Source organism: Chrysochloris asiatica, unplaced genomic scaffold, assembly GCF_000296735.1.
Source record: "Chrysochloris asiatica unplaced genomic scaffold, ChrAsi1.0 scaffold00022, whole genome shotgun sequence".
NCBI lineage: Eukaryota > Metazoa > Chordata > Mammalia > Afrosoricida > Chrysochloridae > Chrysochloris > Chrysochloris asiatica.
In genome coordinates this window covers 25,067,411-25,073,332 of record NW_006408540.1, presented here as the reverse complement: position 1 = coordinate 25,073,332, position 5,922 = coordinate 25,067,411, and the positions used below count along the sequence as shown (strand labels likewise).

At 37.0% G+C, this 5,922-nt stretch overlaps 1 pseudogene; it reads right to left on the bottom strand.

The window, feature by feature from the left end:
- Positions 1–605: 605 nt before the first annotated feature.
- On the bottom strand, positions 606–5,837 carry LOC102818336 (annotated as a pseudogene).
- Positions 5,838–5,922: the final 85 nt, after the last annotated feature.

The window sequence follows — 5,922 nt, the reverse complement described above, 5'->3', positions numbered from 1 at the left end:
GCTAAGATTTACAATACATTACAAAATGGAGAAATTTGTCTAGAAAGGTCATACTAAATAATTACCTGCCCTATAATATTATGTAATGTTAATGTTATATAATTTAATAATCATAAATAAATCCAAATGCATAAGGAATGGCAACTGCAAACCGAACATATAATTTTTTAGAAGAAAAAGTCAATTGCAGTTTCTGTATCTGAAAGGACTGGAGAAACGAAAGATACCATATAATTAAGAATTATAATTTTTATCCCTCCAAAAGAGTCTTGTTGAATTACAGTAAAGGACACAGCTCTACTTTTCAGGCTGCTTTTCCAAATACAAATTTCATACTTTCCAAATAAGGGCTTCTCTTGGTAGGTTACTCATTATGGGTTATTAATAGAAGTTGAAAAAACTGAAGGTTAGTCACCAAAAAGATCTTAGTCTAACATCAGGGCAATTCTTGGCTTTATCAACTGTACTGATACATTCTTCTATAGATTAGTAGCATTCTAATGGGGGGAAACAGTTTAAGAAACAGCAGTTTGGATTTTGCTGGTTGTAAGGATTTGCCACTTGAGCACTTGTCTTTTTGGAATAATTCCATTCCTTCCATCTAGTTACATAAACTGTATCTGTGTTTCTGACACAGGGCCAAACGGTCTCATGACAGACTGGCTGTATACTAAGGTTGGTTGTGTCATTATTGTACACTTCCCATTTGAGGAGGGATTCCATATCCTATCATGCCTGTTGGTGTAGTAACAGGATAGGTCATTATGGGGGGTGCCATGGTTGCAGCGTTCCAAGCAGTTGTTGGTCCAACCTTTGGTTGCCAATTTGGTCCTCCAGTTAACTTCTTTTTACTTGACTGACTCTAATTTACATCATTCTTGGTGGTTCATTTTCCAATGCCAAGATTGCCTACAAGATTGGCTAAGGATGAATCCAAGTCGTCTGATACTAACTTGTTAGGTGGGTGTTTAGTAACAGGAAGACTTTGGTTCTGAGAGGACACTGTTGGCTTGAGAAATCCACCTAGTTCATCAAAGCCCCCCAAATCTACAATAATATTTGTAGATATATTTCCAAATACAGATTCAAAGTCAACATTAAGGCCAGCTGAAGGATGTGGCTGTACAACTGGAAGAGTGAATTCTACTCGTGTACTTGCTCCTGAGAAGCAATTGACACAGAATGTAAACATGGGTGAAAAGGTGGCTGTTGCAAATCAAGCAGGTCATCTGGCAGCTTTGATGTGCTGTTAGAAGAACTGTTGTTGTTGTTAAGTGCTGTTGAGTCGACTCCAGCTCATAGCGACCCTGTATGGGGTTTCCAAAGAGCAACGCGTAGGTTTGAACTGCTGACCTTGTGGTGTGCAGACCAGTGCTGATCCTACAGTGCTCCAGGGGTAGAAACTATGTCAATGACTAGTGTGGTGATTATGCCTCCTGCTGAGGTGGACACAGGAGAGGCTGCAGGTGTTAAAGAGGTATGAGGTTTCTTTGCAAGTTCTCTTAATCACTGTTCATTTAAAGCTTCTAAAGAGCCTATTACATTTTCAGTTTGTAGTGCACATTCTTCCTCTAATGCTGCCTGCTTTTCCCTTTATTTCATTTTGGTTAGAGACAGGCTGGGACTTGTCAAGGAAGAGACTGCATTGGAAAGTGTGGTTACCCTGTGTGCAACTGTAGAATCATTGATTTTCTTTCCTTCTAAGGAAGCTAAGAGTTGTTCCAAAACATCAAGAAGACTGCCTGGGGCCTGTGAAAGGTCTAGCATATCTCCTTGAGAAACTGAAATTCCTGTCATCCTGGTCAAGAATCATACAACTTTTTATGTATGTCAGGACCTTCTTTGCACTGTTTCTTTTTCATATCAAAATATTTTTCCAACAGGTTAATAATTCCTTCATTGTATGCTACAAACAATCTAATGGCATCCTTGAACAAGAGCATAAAGACAGCATTTATTTCTCCATTTGTAAGTTCATTGCTATTAACATTCAAATCAAGGACATCCATTTGATTTTGAAAAATTGGTACAATTTTAAAGAATTTTTCTGTTTCATTGTTCTCATAGCTCCATCAGTCCCTCTTTTCACTTTTATGAAATCAAATGCAACTTGTCTGAATGAAGCAGCTTTTTCATTTGTTGTTGCTGTTGTTGTTAGCTGCTGCCATCAAGTCGGTATCAACTTATAGCAACCCTATGCACCAAAGAATGAAACACTGCCCAGTCCTGGGCCAACCTCACAATTTTTGCCACGCTTGAGCCCATTGATGCTGCCACTTTACCAATCTATCTTGCTGGGAATCTTCCTCTTTTTCTCTGACCCTCCACCTTACCAAACATGATATCCTTTTCCAGTGACTGGTCCCTCCTGACAGTATGTCTGAAAAGTATGAGAGATGAAGTTTGACCATCCTGGCCTGCAAGGAGCACTCTGGCTGCACTTCTTCCAACACAGATCTGTTGGTTCTTTTGGCAGCCCATGGTACTTTCAATATTCTCCTCCAACACCATAACTCAAAAGCATCAATTCTTCTATAGTCTTCCTTATTCACTGTCCAGCTTTCACATGCATATGAGGTTATTGAAAATACCATGGCTTGGGTCAGACGCACCTTAGTCCTCAAGCTGACATCTTTGCTCTTCAACACTTTTCATTTAGATACCTATTGCACTGTCTAAGGAGTCCTGGTGTAGTGTTGTGGGTTAATGTGCCAGACTGAAAACCCGTTTGAACTGCAAAGTTGGCAGTTCAATCTCACTACCTGCTCCTCAGAAACCCTATACAGTGCCGCTATGGGTCGGAACCAACTCGATGGCACTTAAGATAGATATATACCACCTAATCAATGTAGACATGCCATATCCTTATAACCCACTTTCATCCAAAAAATGCTTAAGTTAAACAACGTGTTTCTTGAAGCCAAATAATGAACGAAGTACACATTTCTACACACCATCAAATGGTAGTTGTAATGACAGACTTGAAGACCACCACCCAACTACTGTTCTTTCAAATACACTGTCTGCCCACTGTGAGATGTTCTTCTCCTGTTGGTCTGGGTCTGGGCTCAAGCCAGCACTCTGCCACCTAGCCTGGAAAAACCTGTCATTCTGCCACCATTCAAGCCAGCATTCTGCCACCTAGACAGGAAATTCCTGTCATTCTCAGGGTCAGCCACGGTGTCAGGCACTTCCTTACCCCCACCTCATCTGCCCCTTCCCCTGGTCAGTTGAAGCTGAGGAGAGCAAGGCAGCTCCAGGAAAATCCTTGCCTGCATGTTTTTTTTTCTTTTTTTAAGAAAAGATAAAAAGTGGATTTATTTTTGTCACAAAAATAGTTCATTATTTTAATGTTTTCTTTTAGATTTTCTTTTAAGTTTTGGGTCAGATTGTTATTAATACTTTTTAAATTTCTTGAAAAGTATTTTCTCTTACTGTTTTTATGACTTGTAAACAGAATAAAAGGACTTTAATAACAGAGTTAGCTAGAAGTCACTAGCTATTCTAGTAGTCTTTAAACCTCAAATTATCCCTTTACTCACATATCTCAATTATACTTAGACAGAAACCCTGGACTGCCCTATTTATAAAACTATTTACAAGAAGGTATTTATTATCCATTGAAAATGATATACTTGCAAATAAAATGTAAATGAAGCCCAAAATAACTTCAATGCTATGAACAGCCAAGTATGTTTTACTACTGCACCGAGTACCTAATATGCTTTTGGAGAAAGATTCAGTTCCATCATAAGTTTTGAAAATTGACAAATTTTAGTCAAAGTAGAATATAATTTAAAAAACAAATAATACGACTGCAGAGCTAACCAATGAAATCATACTAGCAATACCATAAATACATCTTCTTTTTTAACTATATTTGATTAAATTCAGGCTGCTCTGGCTCTCATGTTTCTAATGAAATCTGTCTAGTTAAAACCTCTGGTAGCATAGTAGTTATGAATTGGGCTGCTAATCTCATGGTTAGCAGTTTGAAACTACCAGCTGTTCAGCAGGAGAAAGATGAGGCTTTCTGCTCCCGTAAAGATTTACAGCTTTAGAAAACCTATGTAGGGTCGCTATGAGTCAGTACCGACTCCACGGGACATAACAAGTTAAAACCTAGAAAATTTATGATATTGCTGTGCACTTTATTAAAGGTAATGTTTCTATTAGGAACAAATAAGAATGCTAAAAAATAACTGGCAAATGTTGATCCTTCATTTTTTGAAGATCTGAAGTATAATTACAAGAAGTTAAAAAAAAAAACTTTCTGAGCAGTTTGGAGTTGGATTAACTAGTCTTACTGATTCTTCTAAACAGTTTGAAGATGAAAGTCCTGATAATTTTCCCATTTATTAATGGCCACCCACAATGTGTGGTGCTGTGGGTTAATGCGCCGGACTGCAAAGCCGTTTGAACTGCAAGGTTGGCAGTTCAAGCTCACCAGCTGCTCCTCGGAAACCCTATACAGGGTCGCTATGGGTTGGAACTGACTCAACAGCAGTTAATAACAACAAAAACAATTATAATAAATGTAAAGTGAGCTATTTATTAACTTTGTAAGTTAAAATTCCATCTAGAAGTTAAGCAAGTCTCTGAACTGCAGAATTTCCTTCTTCCTACCTTATACCTTTGCAAGGTCGGCAGTTCAAGCTCACCAGCTGCTCCTTGGAAACCCTACATAGGGTTACTATGGGTCGGAAATAGACTCAATGGCGCTTAACAACAACAACAACCTTGTACCTTTTACTCAAATTATAATTTTTAGTAAATGAAATTCTTAACTCATTAGCAAGGTAAATTTTTGAAGACTTAGAATTAAGAAATATGCAATGAACTATGGTGAACTGCTATGTATACTAAATGGTCCTATGTTTTAAAAACAGACTATGACACTTTTACATTTCAAAATTTATGTTTTATATGTATATAATTATATATTTATTTATATGTGCTGAGATTCTTGAATTCAAAATATATAGCTTATGAGGTTGAGCCATGTTTTGTTAAATGTTTAAATTAAAGATTAAATTGAGCTTAAAGTTTGATTTTGAAAATAAATTATCCCAAATCATTGTCTTATTGTTATCTTTAAATGACTATCCAGTTCTAGTGAACACAATGCAGCCTTAGAACAAGCTTGGAAGCTTACTTTATTTTACATTTTTAAGTCAGAGTTTAAAATCAATTGCTGATTCTGAATAAAATTTTGTGCAGAACATTTGCAACTGGAAAATTAATTTCTTTAAACCCGAAGACAGGTTGATATGTTTAACATAAAATACAAACCTTGAGCTATCTTCTTTACCTTTTAAATATTCAGAAAACTCAAGATTCAAACTTAACAATAATAAATCTTATTTTAATTATATTTGCATTTATACATCAAACATTATATCTTTAGACCTACCAAGTTTCTGATTATTTGTCTTTGAAATAACTGAACAAACATTTAGAATCAAAGGTGTAGTCATATTTCCCATTGTAATAACACCTGGTTTTGAATTCATGTAAGTGTCTGGAATTGGCCAATGTAAACCAAGGTGATGGCGATGGACCTTGATCAAACAGCCAGCATTGCCATACAATTCCTTCAATTTTACCCTCTCTGCAAACTTCAAACCAGGATAACAAATCACTGTGCTTTGGTGTAGGCAAATTTCTTACTTGAAATGCTCCATGTGGATGTAATAGAAGCGCTTGCTTCCTAATTCGAATGGATTTCCATTGATAATTGTTCCTATAAGCTCTAATGTTTGTTCTAACAGATCTGACAGTGGCACTGCACTAGTTTGCAAAAGTCCTGTATCATCAGAGTGATGCTTCAATACCATAGCAATTTCCTGACCAACCAGGTCTCAACCCAGGTTGACAAGAGTCTATTAAATGTGGTCAGACTTAGCTCACAACTTCATTGCT